Source organism: Triticum dicoccoides, chromosome 2B, assembly GCF_002162155.2.
Source record: "Triticum dicoccoides isolate Atlit2015 ecotype Zavitan chromosome 2B, WEW_v2.0, whole genome shotgun sequence".
Lineage (NCBI taxonomy): Eukaryota > Viridiplantae > Streptophyta > Magnoliopsida > Poales > Poaceae > Triticum > Triticum dicoccoides.
Window position 1 is genome coordinate 637938245 of NC_041383.1, and position 17418 is coordinate 637955662.

A 17418-nucleotide genomic window follows, 5' to 3' on the forward strand; every position below is an offset into this window, starting at 1 on the left:
GGTGCCCACGAGGTACCAGGGCGTGCCCTGGTGGCTTGTGGGGCCCCTAGCCAGCCCCTGGTGCCCATCTTCTGGTATATAAGACCATTTGCCCAAGAAAAAATATGGGGAGGACTTTCGGGACAGAACATCGCCGTCTCCAGGCGGAACTTTGACAGGAGCACTTTTGCTCTCCGGCGGAGTGATTATGCTGGAGATACTTCCCTTTGGGAGGGGGAAATCAAAGCCATCATCATCAGCAACAACCCTCTCATGGTAGGAGGACCAATCTTCATCAACATATTCACTAGCACCGTCTCATCTCAAACCCCAGTTCATGTCTTGTATTCAATCTTTGCATTAAAACCTCAGATTGATACTTGTGGGTTGCTAGTAGTGTTGACTACATCTTGTACTTGATGCTAGTTAGTTTATTTGATGGAAGATTATATGTTCAGATCCATTATGCTATTAAATACTCCTCTAATCTTGGACATGAATATGATTTGTGAGCAGTTACTTTTGTTCTTGAGGCCCTGGCCCACCTCTGGTGCCATCATTTGGTACATAGGATCTTTTGACCTAGGAAAAAAAGGAGAGGACTTTCGGGATGGAGCGCCGCCGTCTCGAGGTGGAACTTGGGCAGGAGGACTTTTGCCCTACGGTGGAGCGATTTCACCAAGGGAACTTCCCTCCAGGAGGGGGAAATCGAAGCCATCGTCATCACCAACAACCCTCTCATCTTTGGGTGGCCAATCTTCATCAATATCTTCAAAAAAACCATCTCGTCTCAAACCCTAGTTCATCTCTTGTGTTCAATCTTTGTACCGGAACCTCATATAGGTACCTCTGGGTGACTAGTAGTGTTGATTACATCTCGTAGCTGATGCTAGATGGTTTATTTGGTGGAAGATTATATGTTCAGATCCATTATGCTATTTAATATCCCTCTGATCTTGTGAATGAATAATATTTGTGAGTAGTTTCCCTTGTTCTTGAGGTCACGGGAGAAGTCATGTTGCAAGTAATCACGTGAATTTGATATTCGTTCGACATTTTGATGATATGTATGTTGTGATTCCCTTAGTGGTGTTATGTGAACAACGACTACATGACACCTCACCATCTTTGGGCCTAAGGGAATGCATTTTGGAGTAGTTATTACATGATGGGTTGCTAGACTGACATCGGCTTAAACCCTAGTTTATGCGCTATTTTGTAAGGGGCTGATTTGGATCCATATGTTTAATGTTGTGGTTAGATTATTATCTTAATTTTTATTTCATAGTTGCGGATGCTTGCGAGGGGGTTAATCATAAGTGGGAGGCTTGTTTAAGTAAGAACAACTCCCAAGAACCAATCCACCCACATATTAAATTATCAAAGTAGAGAACGTTAATCATAAGTAGGGTTAATCATATGTATGTTGTTGTTTCCCTTAGTGGTGTTATGTGAATGTTGACTACCTGACACTTCACCGTCTTTGGGCCTAAGGAAATGCATTATGGAGTAGTAATTAGATGATGGGTTGTGATACATCCATTTTGCATCATGTTTTCCTACTGTTATTTATAGTGTTTTATGCTTTACAAAACTTTATGGAGTAATTCTAATGTCTTTTCTCTCATAATATGCAAGGTTTACACAAAGAGGGAGAATACCGACAGCTGGAATTCTGGACCTGAAAAAGCTATGTCAGAGATACCTATTCTGCACATCTCCAAATGATATGAAATTTTACAGAGAATTATTTTGGAATATATAATAATTATTGGATAGAATAACTACAAGAGGGGGGTAGGCAGGTGCCCACAAGGGGGGCGGTCCCCCTGGCACGCACTGGTGGGTACTGCAAGCCCTAGCCCACCTTGGGTGCCCATCTTCTGGTACATAAGGTCTTTTGACCTAGAAAAAATAAGGAGAGGGATTTCGGGACGGAGCGCCACCGTCTCAACGTGGAACTTTGGCAGGAGCACTTTTTCCCTATGGCGGAGCGATTTCGCCGTGGGAACTTCCCTCCAGGAGGGGGAAATTGAAGCTATCGTCATCACCAACAACCCTCTCATCTTTGGGAGGCCAATCTTCATCAACATCTTCAACAACACCATCTCATCTCAAACCCTAGTTCATCTCTTGTATTCAATCTTTGTACCGGAACCTCAGATTGGTACCTGTGGGTGACTAGTAGTGTTGATTACACCTCATAGCTCACGCTAGATGGTTTATTGATGGAAGATTATATGTTCAGATCCATTATGCTATTTAATATCCCTCTGATATTGAGAATGGATATTATTTGTGAGTAGTTGCCCTTGTTCTTGAGGTCACGGGAGAAGTCATGTTGCAAGTAATCATGTGAATTTGATATTCGTTCGACATTTTGATGATATGTATGTTGTGATTCCCTTAGTGTTATTATGTGAACAACGACTAGATGACACCTCACCTTCTTTGGGCCTAATGGAATGCATTGTGGAGTAGTTATTAGATGATGGGTTGCTAGACTGACAGAAGCTTGAACCCTAGTGTATGCACTATTTCATAAGGGGATGATTTGGATCCATATGTTTAAGGCTGTCGTTAGATTATTATCTTAATTCTTATTTCATAGTTGCGGATGCTTTCGAGGGGTTTAATCATAAGTGGGAGGCTTGTTCAACTAAGAACAACACCCAATAACCGTTCCACCCACATATCAATTTATCAAAGTACCAAACTTAATCGAACCAACATGATGAAATTGACTAGATGAAATTATCGTGTGCCCTCAAGAACGCTTTGCTTATTATAAGAGATCATTTTGGCCCGTCATTTGCTACAAAAAGGATTGGGCTATCTTGCTGCAATTTGTTTACTGTCACCGTTACTTGCTCGTTACAAATCATTTTACTATCAAACTACTTGTTACCAACAATTTCAGTGTTTGCAGAAATTACCTTGTTGAAAACCGCTTGTCATTTCGTTCTGCTCCTTGTTGGGTTTGACACTCTTAATTATAGAAAGGACAAGATTGATCCCCTATACTCCTGGGTTGTCAATTCCTGGAGTGAGAGAAGCTTAAACCCTAGTTTATGCGCTATTTCGTAAGGGGCTAATTTGGATCCATATGTTTCATGTTATGGTTAGATTTATCTTAGTTCTTGTTTCATAGTTGTGGATGCTTGCAAGAGGGGATAATCAAAAGTGGGAGGCTTATTCAAGTAAGAACAGCACCCAAGCACCTGTCCACCCACATATTAAATCATCAAAGTAACGAACGCGAATCAAACAAACATGATGAAAGTGACTAGATGAAATTCCCGTGTGGCCTCAAGAACGCTTTCCTTATCATAAGAGATTGTTCTGGTCTGTCCTTTGCTACAAAAAGGATTGGGCTACCTTGCCGCACTTTTTTTACCGTCACTAACTATTGCTCGTTACAAATTATTGTTCTATCAAACTATCTGTTACCGACAATTTTAGTGCCTGCAGAAAATACTTTGCTGAAAACCACTTGTCATTTCCTTGCTTCTCGTTGGGTTTGACACTCTTACTAATCGAAAGGACTATGATTGATCCCCTATACTTGTGCGTCATCAAGGCTCTTTTCTTGCACCTCTATCAGGGAGTGAAGCGCCTTTAGTAAGTGGAATTTGGTAAGGAAACATTTATATTACATACTGAAATTTACTGTCACCTGTTACTATGGAAAACAATCCTTTGAGGGGTTTGTTCGGGGTATCTTTACCTTGATCGGAAGCACAAAGAGTTTCTCCTCAACCTACTGCACCTACTAAAATTATTTATTATGATATTCCTTTGGCTATGATAGAGAAACGACTAGCTAATCCTTATGCAGCAGATGGAACACTAGATCCTGATATGCAACTAGTCTATGTGGATGAAGTTTGTGGATTATTTAAGCTTGCGGGTTTATACAGAGATGAAGTTAAGAAGAACTTATTCCCTTTATCTTTTGGGGGGATTCATTGACATGGCATAGGCTATGCAATGATGTTGGAGCTTGGGATTGGAATCGATTGAATTGGAATTTCATTAAAAGTTTATCCTATGTATCTGGTTCATCGCGATCAGAATTATATATATAATTTTTGGTCCCATGAAGGAGAAAGCATCACTCAAGCTTGGGAGAGGCGTAAGTACATTATGTACACATGCCCGAATCATGATCTCTCAAAAGAAATTATCTTACAGAATTTTTATGCTCGGCTTTCTCATGATGATCAAACCATGCTCGATTCTTCTTAAACTAGTTCCTTTATGAAGAAAACTATTGAATTTAAATGGGATCTTCTAGAAAGAACTAAACGCAACTCTAAAGATTGGTAACTCAACAAAGATAAAGAGTCAGGTATTACACTTAAGTTTGATTGTGCTAAATCTTTTATGGACACCGATGCTTTTCATATGTTTAGCACTAAATATGGACTTGACTCTGAGATGGTAGCCACTGTTGAATCGTTTGCTACTCATGTTGATCTCCCTAAGAGAAGTGGTTTAAATATCACCCCCCCCCCTATTAAAGAAAAGATTGAGGAACCTATTAGAGTTAAAAATGAAACTCTCATTTACAATGTTGATCCAGTTGTGCCTACAACTTATATTAAAAACCCACCTTTTCCTGTTAGGATAAAGGAACATGCTAAAGTTTCAACTATGGTTAACAAAAGTAATATTAGAGCACCAAGACCCTCTGAGCAAATTAAAGTTGAACCTAATATTCCTATGGTTAAGGATCTCTTGGTCGATAACGTTGATGGGCATGCTATTTATTTCTGTGATGAAGCCACTAGAATTGGTAAACCCGACACTAAAGATAAGAATAAACATGTTGCTGGCCTCCCCATTGTCTCGGTTAAAATAGGATATCATTGTTATCATGGCTTATGTAATTTGGGTGCTATGTGAGTGTTATCCCGTTTACCTTATATCAAGAAATTATGAATGATGTTGCGCCTATTGAAATAGAGGACATTGATGTTACTATTAAGAATGCGAATAGAGATACTATTGCACCGTTTGGGATTGTTACAGATGTTGAAGTATTGTGTGGGAAAATAAAATACCCTACTTATTTCCTAGTTCTTGGTTCTCCACAAGATGATTTTTGTCCCATTATATTTGGTAGACCTTTCTTGAACACTGTTAATGCTAAGATAGACTGCAATAAAGAAACTATCAGTGTTAACTTTGGTGATATATCTCATGAGTTTAATTTCTCTATGTTTCATAGACAAGCTCATGATAAATAATTACCTGTTAAATGTGAAATAATTGGCCTAGCCTCTATTGTAATATGTCCTACTGATTCGTTAGAACAGTATTTGGTAGACCATGAAAATGATATGCATATGAATTAAAGAAATGAAATAGATAAGATGTTCTTTGATCAACCACCCATTCTTAAACACAATTTGCTTGTTGAAGCTCTTGGAGGTCCTCCTCCACCTAAAGGTGATCCCGTGTTTGAGTTCAAACAATTACCTGGTACATTGAAATATACTTATCTTGATGAAAAGAAGATATTTGCTGTTATTAGTGCTAACCTTACAGAGAATGAAGAAAAAAGATTACTCAAAACTCTAAGGAAGAACCATGCCGCTATTGGATATACTCTCGATGATCTTAAGGGAATTAGTCCCACTCTATGTAAGCACAAGATTAAGATGGAGCATGGTGCTAAACCTATTGTCGATCATCAACGACAATTAAATCCTAAGATGGAGGAGGTCATGAGAACTGGAATATTAAAGCTTCTGGAAGCATGTATAATTTATCCCATAGCTGATAGTAGATGGGTAAGTCATGTTCATTGAGTTCCTAAGATAGGAGGCATTACTGTTGTTCCTAATGATAAAAATGAGCTCATTCCACAAAGAATTGCAACTGGTCATAAGATGGTAATTGATTTTACAAAATTAAACGAAGCTACTAGAAAAGATCATTAACCCTTGCCATTTATTGATCAAATGTTAGAAATACTATCTAAGCACACACACTTTTACTTTCTTGATGGATATTCTGGTTTCTCTCAAATACCTGTATCACAAGCCGATCAAGAGAAAACCACTTTCACTTGTCCTTTTGGAACTTATGTGTCGGTGTACAAAAGTATGGGCTCTTTTTGTACTCCTTACTTGTGCGCTGGCAGTTGTAGCCACACCTGTGGCCGGGCCCGGCAGGAAAATGGAAGATAAAATACAAAGACTACTAGGACAGATACTCGAAGAACAAAGAGCAGAGGGGGAGCTGGACCTCCCCCGGCAACACCCTTGCCAGGGAAACCTGTGCAGCACAGGCAAGCCCATAACCCTTCAGGCAGAGAGATTTGACACCATCGACGACGTTAAGACCAAGATCTAAGAATGCATCTTGGTAGCATGCAGATCCTCATAAAGATTGACAGCCCACAGGCCCACGTGGGACCAGAAGATGAAGACCCCCGGCAAGACCCTTGCCGGGGACGACTCCAAGGCCCCCGGCAAGCCTTACTAAGGATGATTGCTAGGCCGTGGCCAGACCCGCGCCCGGCAAGGGTTCGGCACCTCACCACCACTCAAGTTCGACGATCGGCGTGCAAACTAAGCAGACGCCTGGGTGGAGACATGCAAATCTTCGTGGAGGACTTACCATCACGCCAACACAGCAGCTAGTTAGCCAGCGTAGCACCGCATGCCTCATCGGCCTGGACGCGTGTCAAAGCAAGGAGGAGCAGTGACGGACGGGATGGCTTCTGTTGCCATCCTCGATAAAGCAAGAGGGCACGTAGGCAACGCATTAAATGCGTTTGTCCTACGGTGCCGAGTGATAATCTCGTACACTGTAGCTTGCCACCTCTTGTGTGCCACTATCGCAACCCCTTTGCATATAAAAGGAGGCCCAAGGCATACAGAGAGAGGATACGAACTTTTGGACCATGCACGCATTGTAGCTAGTTCAAAAGCTCAAGAAGACATATATCCAGACAAGCAGGACTAGGGTATTACGCATCTTTGCAGCTCGAACCTGGGTAAAATACCCTGTGTGCTAACAGCTCGACCTGCTCTTCGTGCAGCTAATCCCCCGCCAAACGTAGAAGGGATCTTTGTGACACCATAGGTGTTCGTTTTCCCTGACATTATGCTTATATACATATGCCTTTTGGTTTATGCAATGCACGTGCTACCTTTGAAATATGCATGGCTCCTATATTCACTGACTTTTGTGAAAATATTGTTGAGGTTTCCATAGATGATGTTTCCATTTACGGAACTTCTTTTGATGATTGCTTAAGCAACCTTGATCGAGTTCTGCAGAGATGTGAACAAACAGATCTTGTCTTGAATTGGGAGAAGTGCCACTTTATGGTGAATGAAGGTATTGCCTTGGGGCATAAAATTTCTGAATGAGGTATTGAAGTAGATAAAGCTAAAGTTGATACAATTGAGAAAATGTCATGTCCTAAAGATATTAAAGGTATAAGAAGTTTCCTTGGTCATGTTGGTTTCTATAGGAGGTTCATTAAAGACTTCTCTAAAATTTATAGGCCTCTTAATAATCTCTTGCAAAAGGATGTTCCATTTGTTTTTGATGATGATTGTGTAGAAGCCTTTGAAACACTAAAGAAAGCCTTAACTTATGCACCTATTGTTCAACGTCCTGATTGGAACTTACCATTCGAAATTATGTGTGATGCTAGTGATTATGTTATTGGTGCTGTTCTAGGACAAAGATTTGATAAGAAATTAAATGTTATCCATTATGCTAGTAAAACTCTAGACAACACTCAAAGAAATTATGCTAGTACTGAGAAAAATTTTTGGCAGTTGTGTTTGTGATGTGATAAATTCAGATCTTACATAGTTGATTCTAAAGTAATTGTTCACACTAATCATGATGTTATTAAATACCTTATGGAAAAGAAAGATGCTAAACCTAGACTCATTAGGTGGGTTATATTGCTACAAGAATTTGATTTGCAAATTACTGATAGGAAGGGAGCTGAGAATCCCGTAGGTGATAACTTGTCTAGGTTGGAAGATATTCTTGATGACCCACTACCTATTGATGATAGTTTTCCTGATGAGAAACTAGCTGTCATAAATGCTTCTTGTAATACTCCTTGGTATGCAGACTATGCTAATTACATCGTTGCTAAATTTATACCACCTAGTTTTAGATACCAACAAAAGAAAAAAAATCTTCTTTGATTTAAGACATTACTTCTGGGATGACCCACATCTTTATAAAGGAGTAGATGGAATTATTAGATGTTGTATACCTGATCATGAATAGGAACAAATCCTACGGAAGTGTTCCAAGGCTTATGGAGGGCACCATGCTGGAGATAGAACTGCACATAAGGTATTACAATCTGGTTTTTATGGGCCTACTCTTTTCAAGGATGTTCGTAAGTTTGTTTTATCTTATGATGAATGTCAAAGAATTGGTAATATTGGTAGATGTCAGGAAATTCCTATGAGTTATTCACTTGTTATTGAACCATTTGATGTCTGGGGATTTGATTATGTGAGACCTTTTCCATCCTGTAATGGGTATACACATATTCTAGTTGATGTTGATTATGTTACTAAATTGGTAGAAGTTGTTCCAACTAGTAGTGTTGATCATAACACTTTCCAACTAGTAGTGCTGATCATAACACTTCTATTAAAATGCTTAAAGAACCTATTCCCCGAGGTTTGCAGTCCCTAGATATCTAATGACTGATGCTTGTTCACATTCTATGTATGGTGCTTTTCATAAACTGTTTGCTAAATATGATGTTAACCATAGAATTGCATCTCCTTATCACCCTCAATCAAGTGGTCAAGTTGAATTGAGCAATAGAGAAATAGAGCTAATTTTGCAAAAGACCGTTAACAGATCTCGAAAGAATTGGTCTAAGAAATTAGATGATGCATTATGGGCATACAAAACTTCTTATAAGAATCCTATGGGTATGTCTCCATATAAAATGGTTTATGGAAAAGCATGTCATTTACCTCCCGAATTAGAACATAAAGCATATTGGGCAATCAAGCAACTTAATTATGATTTTAAACTTGCCGATGAAAAGAGGTTATTTGATATTAGCTCACTAGATTAATGGAGAACCCAAGCTTATGAAAATGCCAAATTTTTAAAGAAATGGTTAAAAGATGGCACCATAAAAGAATTCAAAAGCGGGAATTCAGTGTGGGTGAGTATGTTCTATTGTACAATTCTAGTTTTAGATTTTTTGCAGGAAAACTTCTCTCCAAATGGGAACGACCGTATATCATCGAGGATGCTTATTGTTATGGAGCTATTAAGATCAATAAGGCTGAAGGCACAAATCCGAAGGTGGTCAATGGGCAAAGAATTAAGCATTATATCTCAGGTACACCTATTAATGTTGAAACTAACATTATTCAAACTATGACACCAGAGGAATACATAAGAGCAACCTTCCAGAACACTCTAGAGCCCTAAAAACGGAAGAGGTGCGTGATACGGTAAGTAAACCGACTCCAAAAATTCCCTAAAAATGTTTTCTGTCAGTTTCAGAATATTAGGAAAAATACAAAAATAAGAAACAGTGGAGGGGGCCACCCAGGTGCCTACGAGGCACCAGGGCGCGCCCACCCCCAGGGAGCGCCCTGATGGCTGGGCCCCTCATGAGCCTTCCCAACTCCATTTGCTTCCGGAATACTTGTTTTGCAAGATAAAAATTCATTATATATACTCTCGGACGTTTTGACCACCATATCGCAGAAATATCCTTTGTTCTTGTTTCGTGTTGTTTTTCTGACAGATCTAGATCACCATGGCTCCACCAACCTCCTCCAAGGACAAGTTCTATGAGAAGGTCATCAACCCCTACCTACCGGAGGTGCTGAAACACCCACAAGCCGTCGACATGCGTGAGGGGGTGTTTCATATCCGGGATGTTTAAGGGCCCAAGAAGACAGGGACCATGGAGGCCAAGCTTGAAGCGGTGGAGCAGGAGATCTTCGAGTGCCAAGGGATGGTGGAACATGGACTTAGCGACAACCACTCCATGATCATGGAATTCACCCATAATCACAAGGTGGATGGATAGTCAATGGGGGAGATCGTCTTTGATAACCCGCAAGTATAGGGGATCGCAACAGTTTTCGAGGGTAGAGTATTCAACCCAAATTTATTGATTCGACACAAGGGGAGCCAAAGAATATTCTCGAGTATTAGCCGTTGAGTTGTCAATTCAACCACACCTGGATAACTTAGTATCTGCAGCAAAGTGTTTAGTAGCAAAGTAGTATGGAAGTAATGGTAACAGTGGCAAAAGTAACGATAGCAGTTTTGTAGTAATTGTAACAGTAGCAACGGTAAAGTAAATAAACAAAACACAATATGTGAAAAACTCGTAGGCATTGGATCAGTGATGGATAATTATGTCGGATGCGATTCCTCATGTAATAGTTATAACATAGGGTGACACAGAACTAGCTCCAGTTCATCAATGTAATGTAGGCATGTATTCCGAATATAGTCATACGTGCTTATGGAAAAGAACTTGCATGACATCTTTTGTCCTACCCTCCCATGGCAGCGGGGTCCTAATGGAAACTAAGGGATATTAAGGCCTCCTTTTAATAGAGAACCGGAACAAAGCATTAACACTTTGTGAATACAAGACTCCTCAAACTACGGTCATCACCGGTAAGTATCCTGATTATTGTCACTTCGGGGTTAACGGATCATAACACGTAATAGGTGACTATAGACTTGCAAGATAGGATCAAGAACTCACATATATTCATGGAAACATAATAGGTTCAGATCTGAAATCATGGCACTCGGGCCCTAGTGACAAGCATTAAGCATAGCAAAGTCAAAGCAACATCAATCTCAGAACATAGTGGATACTAGGGATCAAACCCTAACAAAACTAACTTAATTACATGGTAAATCTCAGCCAACCCATCACCGTCCAGCAAGACTATGATGGAATTACTCACGCATGGCGGTGAGCATCATGAAATTGGTGATGAAGGATGGTTGATGATGACGATGGCGACGGATTCCCCTCTGCGGAGCCCCGAACGGACTCCAGATCAGCCCTCCCGAGAGGTTTTAGGGCTTGGCGGCGGCTCCGTATCGTAAAACGCGATGAATCCTTCTTCTCTTTTTTTTCTCCACGAAAGCAAATATATGGAGTTGGAGTTGAGGTCGGTGGACGTCCAGGGGGCCACGAGGCATGGGCGCGCGCCCTAGGGGAGGGGGCGCGCCGCCCACCCTTGTGACCAGGGTGTGCCTCGCTGACATTATATCTTTTGCCAGTATTTTTTATTAATTCTGAAAAGTGCCTCCGTGGATTTGCAGGTCATTCTGAAAACTTTTATTTCTGCACAAAAATAACACCATGATAGTTCTGCTGAAAACAACGTCAGTCCGGGTTAGTTCCATTCAAATCATGCAAGTTAGAGTCCAAAACAAGGGCAAAAGTGTTTGGAAAAGTAGATATGACGGATACGTATCAACTCCCCCAAGCTTAAACCTTTGCTTGTCGTCAAGCAATTCAGTTGACAAACTGAAAGTGATAAAGAAAAACTTTTACAAACTCTGTTTGCTCTTGTTGTTGTAAATATGTAAAGCTAGCATTCAAGTTTTCAGCAAAGATTATAACTAACCACATTCAGAATAGCACTTAGGTCTCATGTTTACTCATATCAATGGCATAATCAACTAGCGAGCAATAATAACAAAGCTCGGATGACAACACTTACTCAAAACAATCATAATATGATACAACAAGATGGTATCTCGCTAGCCCTTTCTGAGACTGCAAAACATATCTACAGAGCACCTTTAAAGATCAAGGACTGACTAAACATTGTAATTCATGGTAAAAGAGATCCAGTCATAGTCATACCCAATATAAACTAATAGTAATGCATGCAAATGACAGCGGTGCTCTCCAGCGGGTGCTTTTTAATTAGAGGGTGATGATTCAACATAAAAATAAATAGATAGGCCCTTCGCAGAGGGAAGCGGGGATTTGTAGAGGTGCCAGAGCTCGATTTTTAAAACAGAGATAATAGCATTTTGAGCGGTATACTTTCACTGTCAACATAACAACTATGAGATCTCGATATCTTCCATGCTACACACATTATAGGCAGTTCCCAAACAGAATTGTAAAGTTTTATACTCCCCCTCCACCAACAAGCATCAATCCATAGCTTGCCCGAAACAACGGGTGCCTCCAACTAACAACAATCCTGGGGGAGTTTTGTTTAATTTTTTTGATTTGATTTGAGCATGAGACTGGGCATCCCGGTGACCAGCCATTTCTCGTGAATGAGGAGCGGAGTCCACTCCTCTTGAGAATAACCCGCCTAGCATGGAAGATACAGACAGCCCTAGTTGATACATGAGTTGTTCGAGCATACAAAACAGAATTTCATTTGAAGGTTTGGAGTTTGGCACATACAAATTTACTTGGAACAGCTGGTAGATACCGCATATAGGAAGGTATGGTGGACTCATATGGAATAACTTTGGGGTTTATGGAGTTTGGATGCACAAGCAGTATTCCCGCTTAGTACAAGTGAGGCTAGCAAAAGATTGGGAAGCGACCAACTGAGAGAGCGACAATAGTCATGAACATGCATGAAAATTAATAGACACTGAGTGCAAGCATGAGTAGGATATAATCCACCATGAACATAAATATCGTGAAGGCTATGTTGATTCTTTTTCAACTACATGCGTGAACATGTGCCAAGTCGAGTCACTCAATTCATTCAAAGGAGGATACCACCCTATTATACCACATCACAACCATTTTAATAGCATGTTGGCACGCAAGGTAAACCATTATAACTCATAGCTAATTAAGCATGTCATAAGCAACTACAATCTCTAATTGTTATTGCAAACATGTTTATTCATAATAGGCTGAATCAGGAACGATTAGTTAATCATATTTACAAAAACAAGAGAGGTTGAGTTCATACCAACTTCTCTTATCCCAATCATTTCATCATATATCATCATCATTGCCTTTCACGACCGAACGATGTGGATAATAATGATAGTGCGCGTGCATTGCTGAAAGGATCGAGATGGACCTAGAGGGGGGGTGAATAGGTACAAGTACTACTTTTAATTATTACTTAGCAATTTTAGGCAATAGTGCGGAATATGAAGGTGAGCCTAACAATTGCAAGTGAGTACTAAATACTAAGCAAGTAACACAAGCACGCAAGTTAACAAGCACAATATGGTATATGTAAGTGCAAAGAGACAAGTAACCACAAGTAGAGAGTTAGGGTTAGGAATAACCGCAACCCCGGGAGACGAGGATGTATGTCGATGTTCACTTCCCTGGAGGGAAGCTAGTCACTGTTAGAGAGGTGGATGTTACCACGAAGGCACACCAACGCCACGAAGGCTCACCCTATTCTCCCTTTGAGACAACACCATCAAGGCATTTCTCAATCACTAGTGGTAGACCTTGGGGTGGTCTCCAAACCCTCACAAACTTTTCTGAGGGTAATCACAAAGTTCGATTCCTCTCCGAATGACTCCTACTGTCTAGGAGTCTCCAACCTCCAAGAGTAACAAGAACGATGGGGGAAAGCTCAAAACTTGCTCAAATTACGAATTCCTTTGGTGCAAAGAAGGGGAAGGAGTGGATCTATCACTTGATTGGAGAACTTCTCTCAAATGCTCCTAGAACACTTGGGAATCTAGGATTTGGTGTATGTGAATGAGAGAGAGAGAGTGAGGAGTGTTCTTGGTAGGCTCAAAGTGAATGGTCAACCTTATCCCGTGGAAGGGAAAGGCATATATATAGTAGGTGAGTAAAGATGACCGTTTAGGGAACATAAGTGCACAGGATGGGTCGGACGTCCGAAGAACATCGGACGTCCGGAGGCACAAATAGGTCCAGACGTCCGACAGTCATCGGACGACCGGCCGCTGTGAAACTGTGAGCCATGACCCAGTGTACAGGACATGGACATCCGAGTCAGGCCGGACATCCGGAGCACGGACGACCAGAGAGTCCGGAAATCCGTAAAAATGATTCTGTTGTGAAAGTACCGGACGTCCGGAGAGTTCCGGACATCCGTAAAAATCATACTGTAAAAGAAACACAGGACGACCGGAAGGAGCCGGACATCCGGGCAGCTGAGAGGGACCGGACGTCCGTAGAGCACGAACGTCCGAAGGCAAAGTATAGGAACAGTGGCTTTTGAGCAAGTTTTTCACTAGATCCAACGATCCCCTCTTAATAGTGCGAGATCCCTATACTCAAGAACAAACCATAAATGAAGTCAATGTCTTGTATCTCCATTCTTGAGTTATATGCTTTTTGTCCCTAGTCATGATCCATGCACACGGTCTTTGAGACATAATCCTGAGATATACTTGATAAACATGATTAGTCCCTAGCATATGTGTTGTCATCAACATCAAAATATGATTAAGGGCATGATTGCACTTTCAATCTCCCCCTTTTTTGTAGTTGATGACAACTCATATGCATACTCATAATAGTAATCGAAAGTATTTGTTGTGGATCTCAATAACAATAATCAAGAATGAGCAACGAGTGAGCTCCCCCTCAAAGTGATCCCATAGATACTAAAAAACATGACGAGGGCTCCCCCTCAAAATGATGCCCAATATAACCAAATCTCATACACACGATAATCAAGAATTAAACTTCATATAGACTCATCACCTATAGATTCACCAAATCTCAGTCTCAACAAACTCATAACATAGGTTCAATACAAGCTAAGACACAATCATAACAATAAGTTCGATTACATAATGAGCTAGAATAACATGCATAAATAGCCTACTCCCCCTTGTCATCAAATATCCAAAAATAGAGAATAGGGGGAAACATAGTAGCATCAGAGATCATCCTCATCATCATCATCATGCGCACCACTGCCACCAGCCTCGTCGAAGAAATCAGCCCACACAGGACCCGAGGGAAAACCAAAGTCAGAAGGGGGCTCTTCAGGAAGACGCTCATCGTCACTCACATCATACACTCCTGAGTCTCACAGACGAGCCTTCAGAGCGTTCTTGGAAGTTACCATGCGAGTGACAACATCATGTGTTGGGAGAAATGGAAGGTGAACATCTTCATCATGGCAGGGTGAGCCTTCCCAAGAAAACGAGCAATGCGCCCAAACGGTGCAGAACTGGAAGGAGAATGGGCAGCATGAGAAGGAACACTAGTGGCGGTGCGACGAGCAGTAGCGGTAGGAGGAGGAACATGATCAGCCGCCATGTGAGCGAGAATGACCCATCGCTCATGCACATGAGTGCGGGCAATGGAGAAGGGAGCTACGCTCTCGATAAAAGCCTGAATAGAGGGTGCATGAGGAAAAGCCCTCTTGTGCTGGAAGCTAGCAAGGCGGATCTCATTCCATAGAAAGTGTGGAACATTGATCTTCCCTTTAGGAGATGCATAGAGGCGATGCAGGAGATCAAGGCAATAGCTGCTGCAGGAGCCTTTGTCACCCATCTTGGGATAGATGGTGCGGATGATACACTGATAAATGATGTTGAATGGGAAGCGCCAAATGGAGACTTGGTTTAGACCCTTTTGTTTTTCAATGTCAGACAAAGTTGGTATAGGTCTAATAAGATCCGCACAGACCTCAATGCCCTTGGGCCTATGGTTGGGGTCATCCTTGTGGATTTTGAACCCAGTGACGGGAAATCCAAGGGCAGTGACAAATTGAGCATAAGATGTTGTGAGTGGAGTGTCTGAGGTCATCCATGTGACAGTGTTATCAGGAGCAAAATAACATGTGGCATAGAATTGATGAATGGAAGCGTGGTTAAAATCATGTTGAAATGCAAATGGAGCAGCTAGATTAGACGACTCAATGAGCTCAATAGCTCCCGGATATTTCTCCGGATGAGTGCGAATATGCTCAAGATCAATGCAGACATGGAGTGACAAGCCTTTAGGGATGACAATCATGGTGAAGATGTCGGCTTGGACATTTGTGCGAAAGCGACTATCCTGAGAATCCCTAACAACAGTAAATTGATCTACATCGCGACGCAATTTAAGATATGAAGCTTTGGGGACCTCGTTGAAACGCTTAACATGATGCCCGAGTGTTAATGGAGGCTCAATTGAGATGTGACGAGCATCACCGTGGGGTTGCACCGGAGGTGGAGGAGGCTGAAAGGTTGGACGACGAGTGCCCGGCTTGGGTGCAGCGACGCGGACACCAACAAATGGGGCCGGTTCCACCTCCTCAAGTTCATCCTCAAAGTCCGACCCCTCCGAGGAGGAATCGCTAGACGAGCTGGGAGGACGAGTGGCACGTTTCCGAGGACGAGCCTGCTCCTGGGAGTCATCGGAGCCACCACGACGAGACGGACGAGCATGCCCTCCGGCGACTTGCTTGCGAGCTGAGTGCTTGGTCTGAGGCATCATGACCTAGGGGAGAAAGACGACACAAATCAACACCCCTCCATAGATCGAGGGTAGATGCATGAGGGGGGAAAGGTATGCCCTACCTTGAAGGGAGGAACACGGAGGAAACGAGCGACCGGACCAAAGACAAGTAACCGGAGAGAGTGAGAGGCCGCCGGGCTTCAACGAAGCCAAGCAGGACAGCAGATCCGCGGCAGAGAGAAGCCCCGGCGAGGGGCACGGCAGCGTGCGGCCGTGGCGAGAGGCCACAAGGCAGGAGCGGCGGCGACAGTGGGGAAACGGTGGAGAGGAGATGAGGAAACAGTTGTGAAACCCTACCGCGCACTATATATAGGGGCCGATGAAAACGACCGGACGACCGGAGCCTACGGACGACCGGAGTCGAATAAGCGTCCGGACGACCGGGGGGGTACGGACGACCGGAGTCGGGGCCATAAAAAAATGGAAGATGACAGAGATGATTTTACGGACGGCCGGAAGCCTCGGACGTCCAGCCTGATTGTACCAAAAAGTTTATTACGGACGTCCGGATAGGCCGGACGACCGTGCGAAGTGTAACAGAGAAGAAATCTCGCACGTCCGGAGTCTTACGGATGTCCGACGTTTTCGGCGTCAATGCTAGCTAAGGGAGCCAGAGAGGATTTTACGGACGTCCGGATAGGCCGGACGAGTGGGCGATGTCAATCACAGAAGATTTTACGGACGTCCAGATTCCTGCGGACGACCGGCATTGAAGAACCACACAGACGTCCGGAACCTACGGATGTCCGACGCTAGAATTTTGACAAGAGGCAAGGTGTAAGTGTATGTGCTGCTGATCATGATCAGGAGAAGACAATTACCATCCACAGTAAAAATTTATTTATTTAGTAACTAATATTCTACCCCAAACAATAATAGCCATATACCATTCCAAGATTGGTCTAGTGATACAAGTGGTGGCTGATGCCACCATGTATGAGTAGATGTGACATGACACAGAAAGATTTGAACTTTGAGTGCATAGTCAC